This window comes from Chlorocebus sabaeus, chromosome 9, assembly GCF_047675955.1.
Source record: "Chlorocebus sabaeus isolate Y175 chromosome 9, mChlSab1.0.hap1, whole genome shotgun sequence".
NCBI lineage: Eukaryota > Metazoa > Chordata > Mammalia > Primates > Cercopithecidae > Chlorocebus > Chlorocebus sabaeus.
The window spans coordinates 114,186,508-114,197,358 of NC_132912.1; the positions used below are offsets into that span (position 1 = coordinate 114,186,508).

Here is a 10,851-nt window from a genome sequence, read left to right on the forward strand (position 1 = left end):
CCCTTTCATTCATAGATATATACACGCATATATATACACATATATATACATATATACACATACATATGTGTATGTACACACACAGACATATATGCATACATCTCCTATTAGTTCTGTCTCTCTAGAGAACTCTGACTAATACAGTGGGTCTTTTTAAAAATACCATCTTTAAAAAGGTATTTTTGTAGCAACTTTTAAAAATACATTCTCTTCTATTCCTTTATGTATTTTATGGCAAAACATATTAAAAGTCTTAAGTCAGAGCAGATTCAGTGGGATCGTACCCTTGCAGGGAAGTCAACACTGCCTCCTTGAAAATATACCCTTTAAAGTGAATTTACCTGATTTTTCAGTGGACAAAATTGTTTGGGGTTGCATGTAAGCGAAGGTCCTGTGCCCTGCGGTCTTACCTCACCAATGATGCAGAGGACCATTCTGAGGCCAGGCCATAATTTGTCCAGTGATGCATGCAACTCTGAGGGATTCCAAAGCATTTTATTGTAGCGTTTTATTGCCCTAACCTTTTCAAGATGACAAAGGAGATATTTCCTGCACCCTAGTGTTTCTCAATATTAGCTTGGAGTGCTTCATTCTATTTCACCCTCCAAAGGAATCTGTCATTGAAATTTTGGAAACAGAGATGAACAAACCCATCTCCCAATTCATTTACTGCAATTCCTAATTACTCCATGCTGTTTTCCTTTCTAGGACATTTTTGTGTTCAAGTTGATGTCTGGAGTAGGTAAAGTTCTCTGGGTTATGTCAACAGGATTATCACAAATCCTCTTTCTAATAGTCCTCCAGGGATTGGCATTTATCAAAGTACTGGTTTCAGCTGCCACATTCTCCATATTCATGATATCTGCATGTGAAAACTACAGTTCCATTTGCATATGGATTAAAACATGATATGAGTTTTCCTATAGCTTATGTTCCCCAATGTAGAGGCAAAAATGGGTACCTTTTCTATGTGCTGTCAGTTTTATTTATGGCTTAAAATATAGCAATTTTCATTTATATTTTTATGATTATAAAAGTGGTATATACTCATTGTAAAATTTGGAAAATGGAAAATAAGAACAACCTCTCCACAATCTTACCACCAATTCCATTTTGCTGTGCTTACATTCCTTCTGTTTCCCCCAGAAATTATCTGCATACAGCATATAAATTTTATCATTTTATTTAACATGACAATATATGCCTTTTACAATGTTTTAAATATATTTATATACCATTTTTAAGGGCTGCATCATATTCTGTAATGTGAGTACACCATAGTTAATCAGGAGCTACAGTGTTTCTTTTTATTGTTTTTGCTACTGTAGACATTACTGCTTTGAAGACTTTGTGTAGACTAAATGTGGGTAATAGCCCTCAAATGCCTCCTCAGAAGTGGCATAACTAGTCCAAAATGTTCTTTTCTGAGGTTCTTGACGTAAACAACTGGTTTACTCTCTAAGATAGTTGAATCAGTTGATACAGTCACTAGCATATTATGAGAATGTTTATTACATGCCAGTTTCACCAGACCTGAGATACAGATACATACATATACCCATTCACACGCACACATATATGTACACATTATATGTATTTCTTTTCAAATTTTACAGACAAGAGTCATCTCTCATTGTTATATAAATGTAAACATATTTGATTACAAATGGGGTCAGACTTTTTCCATATAATTTTTTTTTTTTTTTTTTTGAGACGGAGTCTTGCTCTGTTGCCCAGGCTGGAGTGCAGTGGCCTGATCTTGGCTCACTGCAAGCTCCGCCTCCTGGGTTCACGCCATTCTCCTGCCTCAGCTTCGAGTAGCTGGGACTACAGGCGCCCGCCACCATGCCCAGCTAATTTTTTTGTATTTTGTTTAGTAGAGATGGGGTTTCACCGTGTTAGCCAGGATGGTCTCAATCTCCTGACCTCGTGATCCACCTGCCTTGGCCTCCCACAGTGCTGGGATTACAGGCGTTAATTTTTAACTAACTATATTTCTTTTTCTGTGAACTATCTCTTCCAGTCATTTCATGGGTTGTATTTTAAGATGGAAGCTGAGCACCATGAGAATGCCATTGTACCAGCTTGTTTGTCTGTAAGACAACAGAACTTCAAAGCTACGAGGTGCCTGCCTTTCTTCCAATCAAGTAGACTCTACTAGTCATCCGTAGAGATGCATGAGCTTGGAGCATTTCCTTGTATTTAAGCTGAGGTGAGTTTTCCCATGTATGACTGCAGAAAACGTGGCTTAAATGAACCCCTACAGAAATGCCAAATGTCCTACTAGCCATGGGGTCTCGTTTGGAACAACTGAAAGAACGCTCTGTCATTAGCCTGGAGGTCATTCTAAGAGGTGGGCAATCACAAGAGCTCATCTAGCACAGTGGAGGGGTTCTGCAAAGATCTTGCACCACAGATGCCTGTAATGAGAGGACTGTGCCTGAGGCCTTGGTTTAATTGGCATCTTCCTGCTCCTTCTCTGCTCCCATGGAAAAGCAAATCAACTTGGAACATTTAAATGGAGCTTTCTCTGAAGTCTCCTGCCCAGTGTTCTCTCTGAGAAATAAAAGATCCATCTTGAGGGGCTTAAGTAACTGGAAATATTTGACATTTGGCATTTCCAGCTTCATGGAAGGGAATCAAAGAGAAAGGAGGGTGGGAACGGCTGCTTTTTGCATAGCTGTCGTCCCCTCAGTGGATCAGTACCCTTCCCAATTGTGCTTCCGTGCCTGTGTGTGTATTGTGTGTGTTGCGTGTGTTCTTGGTTGACAGAGTTCAACTGCTTTGTAGAGCACCAAAGAGTGAAATTAGTCAATATTAAATTTTAGAAAGTTAATGTGATCATTTCATTAATTCCTTACATTTAATTTAAAAAACAAAAGTGCCCTCTTGTACTTATATGATGCCAAGACTTGAAACAGACATTTACTGTCTTAAGAAAACTGAGGTCTGGGAGAAGTCGTTTATCAAGCTCTGAAGGTAAGTTGAACTATTGGTCTCTAAATTTCTTTGCAAATCATATTTTGGATACTTTTAGACTTTATGACCCACCCTCAGAAGGAGACAGCCTTTGATATGTTTTTCCATATTAGGATCTCATCTGCTTATAATTTGCTGTCTAGTCTCCTTGTGACCGGGGATGTTGCATATTTGAGATGGATGGCTGGGTTAGGGGTACAATCTGTGACTTGGTAGCAGTTTTTTCTCTTTATGAGCCCAGAGTTAAGGTTTTCTTTATTAGTTCTACATGGAAACTGTCCCAGATACAGTCACCATCTCTTTTCGACCCCAACCCAGGGTGGTATATTTTGGGGCTCTGTAGAGCTTCCCATCTGATTTTAGTTTAAATTGACACCCCACATAAAAATAAGTTGAGATGTCCATTTACCAGCACGAAGTTCTGGGAACTGGAGTCCCATAAAGAGCTTAGATCACATGGCCAGGTCAAAACAAGAAATGAATCTGTGTGTACTTACAGCTGGAGGCCACCAAAATTATGTGTGTGGGTGGTTTCTTATGGGATAGAGGGAAGATAACTCAAAAACAAAATATAAAAACAATAAATCCCAGCATTTCCTTTTGAGCATGGAATAAATTTGGAAAAATTAATTCAGTCATTCATTCAGCAAGTGTTTATTGAGTGCCCTGATATGCCAGCCTGCAATTGTGCCTGGCACTAACAACAGTGAGACAAGATGACATGTGTTTTGTCAGGGTTCAAGGTTCACTGCAGGGGCCACAGGTTAAAGTAGGTGCTAAAAGAAAAAACAGTAAGCATGCAAAGGGATACCTGGAGAGCTTGAATCTTGGAGACAGTGCAGATTCTCAGGCTGCAGCGATGTATATTAGTTTCCCATTTTGTATCACAAATTGTGTTACGCAATATCACAAACTTAATAACTCCAAACAAGACAGATTTATTCTCTTACAGTTCCGGAGGTCAGAAGTCCTAAAATGGGTGAGCAGGGTGACATTTCTTTCAGTTGTTCTTGGGGAGAATCACTTCCTTGCCTTTCCTAGCTTCTAGAGGCCGCCTGCATTCCTTGGCTCAAGTCCACTCTCAACACTGCAAAGCCAGCAGCACAGTATCTTCTCGTCTCTCTTTGTCCCTGTGCTTCCCTTGTCACACTGACTTTTGTATAAGGACCCTCATGATTATATTGTGTCCATCTGGCTAGATTATCCCATCTTGAGATAAAATGGGATAATCTCCCATCTCAAGATCCTTAATTACATCTGCAAAGTCTCTTTTATCATATAAAGAGCATATTCACAGGTTCTGGAGGAGGACTATCATATAGGCCATAGTATAATAGCAAGGAAATTGGATATTTTCGATAACAATATAGATTATCCTTTATGGTTATTTGTCTTTGGGATAAGGACAAAGGGAGAAGAGGATAGTGATTCCTCTCAAGCTCCATCTTGGTGCTCCTTCCCCTCCAAGATCAGAATACACGTGGATGGTTATGTCCAATACAATTGCAGATAGGGGAATTACAAATAAAGGGATGAAAGGCTGGGGGACCCCTGCTTTAGGGGAACTCTCATGGGAAATATCTAGTCAATGAAAGTGCAGTCTCAGGCAGGCCCACATTAATAAGCCCCTAATTAGTGTGCTTATGGAGGAAGACGCCATGTTGACTGAGGCAAGATGGGCATTTCTTCCAAAGGATTGCTTTTGGGCTTACTCTGTTGGGTCTGAGGTTCAGGGTCAGCACAGTGAGCCAGTTAGCTCTCCTGTCACCAGGCCGATGAAGAAGTCTCTCCTATCACCCTATCCCCACCCGACACACATATGCACCAACGCAAACACAGGCATACTCACTAGCATACCTATGCAGACACAGACACACACTTTCACATTTATGTACATATACATGGTGATCTTTCCCCTACAAATATTTTTAATTGATATAATTAATATACTTAATGTTTTTGAGCAGTTTTAGACTTATAGAAAAGTTTAGCAGCAAGTATAAAGAGTTCAGTATTCTCCCTCATCCCCCACAATTTCTGTTCTTCTCAACCTCTTGTGTTTGTTAAAATTGATGAGCCAATATTAATATATTATTATTAAGTAAAGTCTATAGTTTACAATAACATTCACTCTTTGTGTGATACATTCTGCAGATTTTTGACAAATGTATAATGACGTGTAGCCACCATTACTGTACCACACACGATACTTTTACCAGCCTAAACATTCCCTGTGTTCTACCCCCATCATTTAAAATATTTCTCTTCTGGGAAGTTTAGTAAAGTTTTGAACCCCTTTTCACTAATTAATATGTAGCTTCTCCCAGACTCTATAGTCTAGTGTTCTTGAGTGTGGTGTGCCTTATCACACTATATGAGAATAGTTCAAGCTTGTAGCAGAAGCTTTTACTTCTGTTAGCAGAATTAGCAAAAGCTTTTACTTGTAAGGGATTTCTTTTCTGTCCTGAGGTCAGTGGTATACTGAGCCTGCTCATACTTTGCCTGTGAGACCTCGCTGTATGCATTTCTTTCCAACTCTGAGTTCAGAGAGGTCCAGCTGATAGTCTGAAATCAGTCATGGAGAAGAATTTAGACCATGGACATCAGCAAATGCTACAAATCAGGGTTTGTTTTTTCCCTCTCAGAGAGCCAGCTATTAAACATTGACCAGACACTTTCTGGAGTTCTCCCTTTGTCTGTCTCTTCATGGCTGGGAAATAGCAAAACTAAAGCATTTGCCTGGGATTCAGAGATGAAAGCCATAGGCTGGGTCAACTCAGTGGTCTGTGTCCTTGATGAGTTTGTAGAGAAGCACCATCCCGCAAACCCTGGACTATTCATTTATGGACTTATCAACAGGAAGATAAACTATATTGTTCAAGCTGTTGTATTGTGAGACCTTTTTGTTGTAATAGCTTATCCTATACCCCTGAATTAGAGTCAGCCAATTCTTGCCTGTGTACTTTTGCTCAACACTCATTCACCTGCCCCTCTCCCAGATTTAGAATGAAAATGTACATGTAAAATGCCTCTATTGTTACTCTTTACAATCCATTTTCTAAAAGAAGCTAGAATGACCTTTTAAAATATTAATCAGGTCACTGATTAAAACCTTAAAATGTTCCAATGGCTTCTTATTGACCAAGCCCCTCTTTGCCCTTCCTGCCTCCTCTTATGTCTTTCTCCCTCTCACTTACCAGGTTCTGGTGATGCTGGTCTTCCTTCTGTTTCTGGTACCACTGAGCCTGCCTGCCTGTGGCACTTTGCACTTGACATTTCCTCTGCTAGGAGTTAGGCTGACTCTCTATCGTCTAGGTACCACTTCTTCCCTGAGCCACCAACCTCAAGGGGCCTTTCTCACTGCTTTTTATTTTCTAATTTTTATAGTATAAGATAGCATTTGTCATCACCTGAAAGGATTTTGTTATTGATTGGATTCCTTATTTATAACCTGTCCCTCCTCAGCCAGATCATAAGATCAGTGAAGGGACATCTATCGTATCTACTTTTAAGCACCATGTGTATACTGGTGGATGACCAGCGTAGACACTCAATAAATATTTGCTAAGTGAATACCTGATTATCCAAAAGAACAGTATCAGCCTTGACTCTGTCATCGAAGAGCTTCGAATCCATCTGCTGGTGACTTCGAAGCCAGGCTGTCAGTAAGATCAGGGCAGTTTCTCATGGCACATTCTGTGACACAGTCTGCAGGGACAAACTTCACTTTACAAAGCAAGAATTAATTACAATACCAAAGTAACCTAATTTATTTATGTAAATTAATTGAATTTAACTTAATTTCCAACTAGACTGGTCCACTCACTAACCTCCCCCCAATTTAAGGAATTTTCCACTTCATGAGAAGGTGAACAGAAAAAAATTGTTATTCATATTTTCATCAAGTTCATTAGAAACCAATATAAGATGATTCTGCAGCTATTGATGTCACAGTGGGGAGAGAGAGAGGAGGGCAGTGGCTTTTCTGAGCTGATCTCTAGCCTGACTCAGTTGACTTTTACTAAGTATCTTTCTTGGTGAAGCTGAAGAAGTTGTCTTGCTTTCATCAGCCTGAAAGGGAAGCTCATCAGCCGGAAGGTGGAACTTCTGGCAGCTGCTTCCCAAAAATCCCCTCTTCCCACCCTTGACTTGCACTGAAACATTCAAGCCCAGGTTTTGAAAAGATTGAAATGTCTTTAGAAATCTTTGCACTGTCTTTATTCCAGGGCTACTGCCAGTCTCTGGCACTCCAGGCTCAGACTGGCACAGAAACCTCCTACTCTGAATCATTGATGCCTTTTCCATTAGCCTGCAGGTACCCACAAAATATGCAGAGAAGATGTCTCTTGCTGTGTTGATTTCCCTCATTCTCTCTACTCAGGAAAGACAGAATATCCCCAGCCCCATTTCAAGCTGTCATCATGAACAGTAGTGGAGGAGTGGATTTGCCTAACAGCTGTCAGAGCTAACACCGGACAGTGTCAGCAGCAGAGCTGGAGCTACCTTTGGTGGAACGACTTTCCTCTTGCTCAACTCCTGGGTTCCCTCCTACTGGTCTGAACCAGTGACACAGATGGCAAGCGAAACAGGTGAGTTACTCATCAGCTGCTGCTTCCTTCAGCAAATGGTGAGAATGAGCAAGAGCTGTCTTTTGTAAGGCTTACCTGAACCCATGGAAATAGGGGGTAGGTGTACAGGGTTTGTTTCAAGGTGACGGTACTCAGGGAGGAGTCTTCTGTGAGCAACACCGGGAATTTGGTTTCTCTCCTTCATTACCATAGAAGAGCTCCTCTGTATTGACGGTCTCCCTCACTGACAAACCATCAATAGGCTGTCATGATAGAGGTTTTCCAATGATATAAAACACAAAATGTGAGAGTCCACTGAATAAAAACTTTTAAATAAGTGCTCTAACTTTGGACATTCCTATTTACGATTTATATTACTGTTTACCATGGAAAACAGTATGTGAAAAAACACAACGGAGCTTTATAGATTTTTCAACATTTTGGACAGAAATCCACTCTGTCTCCATTACGCCACTCCATTATTGCAGTCAAAGACTGCAAACACTTGGCATATGGGTTCACTTCCTATGCCTTTGCCACATCAGACATTGCTGAATGATCACAGCATTTCTTGTTGAGCTGAGATACAGTGGGAGAATCCCTCTGAACATAGTGTTCTCCACTATAATGAATCGGAAATGTCATACGAAATGAAACCCATTTGCCATCCCTGTTCTAAGTTAATGAGGCCTTACTGTATGTGTGTAAGCCCAGGTGTCACCTGGAATGACCTCAGCTGACATGCTCTATATGTTTTTATTTTCTAAATTTCAATTCCAGACTCACCTTTGTGGGGACACAGACTCCTGCCCAAAGTGAATCAAGTATCCTGTTTTTCTCTCTCACCAGTGTTTCTCTCTGGGGTCACTAAAGTGTGGACCAAAGGGGCAGCTGCAAAACCTTGCTGGGAGCAACTCTTTCTGTGGCCTTTAAAAGTCAAGTCCTAATCGGAAACCAGTGTTCCCAAAGACAAGCACATTGGAAGCTAAATCTAGCTCGGGCATCCTTAATGAATCTGTGGTGCACAGATCTGGCCTTGAGCCATTTTCTGTAACATTCTCGCTGATCTTATTTCAGAGAATTGTACCAGTTTTGCAGCAAATTACAAAGAAGGCCTGGTTTCTGAAATTAGCCAAAGGCCAATTAAGGTTTCTCGGGGTTCTTTCCGACTGCAGCATCATCATAAATGACTCTGTGGTGTAGTGGAGGACTGGCATTTTCTAAGCCAGTATCACATTTTGGGCGTGATTAAAATCTTCATCTCAGTCACCTGCCTGACCAACCATCAGTAGCCATGAAACAAAAGGATTACAGTCAATTTACATCCATTAAAAAAATAACTCGAAACCCTATCGGTTTAGCCTCAGTGGGGCTTAATCTGATTTTCAGAAGGGAAGAAGAGATGCACAATTAAAGGAAAGAGGAAAGGCAGAAAAGAAATTCAAATGAGAATTTTCTTTGAAGCCCAGGGCTTTTTTGGTTTGTTCATTTTCATAAGGATTTATTAAGTGCCTGTTGGGCTCTTATCACTACAGTAGGCCCTGAAAGGGTACAGAGGAAGGAGAAAACGCTAACAATGCCTGTCCTTGAAATTTGCAGGACAGTATGGGAGAAATACCATATACTGAGGAAGCAGGCAGAGAATTAGCAAATTTGTGCTAGCAGGAATTTCTTCAACATCCTTTAAGTGCCTGGCACTGCTAAGAAAGAAAATAAGAAAAATGAAAAATCATAGTCGATATTTAAGTGACTCTTACCATGTACTTTGCATTAAGACTTTTGTATGTGGTGACTCAGTCTTCACAACAACTCTATGCTGTGCATTCCATGGTTATCCCCATTTTTCAGATCAGCAAAGAAGCCCAAAGAAGCAAAGAAACTTGCCCAGGATCACACAAATCAGCAACAGGAGGTGGGATTTGCACACAGTGAGTCCGGCCACAGAACCTGAGCTCATAGTCATTATTCTCTCAAGGCCATTGGGTAATTGAGGATTTGCATTCTCCCTGGGGAGGTAGAAGAGCTAGAGGTAGAGGATGAAAAAATGAAGGCAAGATGATGGTGTCAGGAAGATGGAGGGACCTGGGCTAAACTTTGGGCATGGATGTGTACAGGGTGGGGAGAAGCTCTGCACTGGTGGGAAGAAAAGGTTCCAGACCAAGAGAAGAGCAGGAGCAGAGGTAACTGAGAGCATGACTGCAGGTAGAGACTAAGGGGTTTGTAGCTGTTCAAGGAAGAGGACTCATTAAATCAAAGGCTGTATTCATGCAAGGTCAGGGAATATAGCACTGGGGACAGAACAAGGACTTGGAATCTAACAGACCTAGGTTTAAAGTTTGACTTTACCACATGTTCCCTGAGTGATGTTGAGCAAGTTACCTAAGCTTTATTGATCAATTTCCCCAAAAGGAAAATAAGAAGAATGGCTATGGAAGAATAGGGAGAATACTGCATCTTGTAGGGAATTCACCTATTTACTTATTCAAAAATGTTCACTGAGTGCCAATTGTGTGCCATGTGCTGCCATATATGTTGAAACAATGAACAAGAGTCACATGGTCACTACCTTCCTAGAGTTTGCATTGCAGCTGGTGAGGCAAACTAACAAATAAGCAGAAAAAATTCCAGATTATGAGAGGAGTTTTGAAGAAACACTCAGGAGGCACCTGGAATCAATGTCTTTTACAGCGTCTAGGACAATGTTTGGCATGTAGGACGCAAACATTTTACATGACACCAAGTAGCACCATCTTGGAATTCAGCATATGAGAGGAAACCATGGTGTCAGATCCCTTCACTATCCACTCAGAAAGCATTGCTCCTTTCTCCCTTCCTCCTTGCCTAAAAATATTTAGTCAAGATTCATCTTCCAGCATAGGAGAATATCCCCACTTCTTTCAAAGCACATGGCAGCTAATCATGGTAATCCCGTTTGCCTTGCCAGGGACTGGTTTAGGGGAAGTCATATGACTCAGGTCTGACAGAGAAGATGTGAAGGGAATTCCACAGAGGGGACTTCTGGATAAGAGTTTCTCACTCCCAAAACAATCAACCAAACAAAAGGCACTTAGAGAAAATGGGCTCTTCTCTCTTCAGCTGATACTTGCATATGACCGTCAAAAATGTTGTATGTAGTTTTCTTAGGGCCATGAAAGAGCCAACCTAGAGATCAAGCTAGCATGCTGAGTGTGACAGCAAAGAAGGGTGGAAAGAATATGACTTGGTGATGCTGGTTTGAACACCGAATTAGTCCCCTTGGGAACACTCCATCATACATCCCATGTCAGATAAGATACAGAACATG

General features: G+C 40.9%; 1 long non-coding RNA gene across 1 annotated transcript; it reads left to right on the plus strand.

The window, feature by feature from the left end:
- The first annotated feature begins 2,046 nt into the window (after positions 1 to 2,046).
- Positions 2,047 to 9,772, plus strand: LOC140712526 (uncharacterized). The gene is made up of 3 exons (XR_012094129.1): positions 2,047 to 2,212; positions 7,361 to 7,568; positions 9,396 to 9,772. It is a non-coding gene; the product is annotated as an uncharacterized lncRNA (long non-coding RNA).
- Positions 9,773 to 10,851: the final 1,079 nt, after the last annotated feature.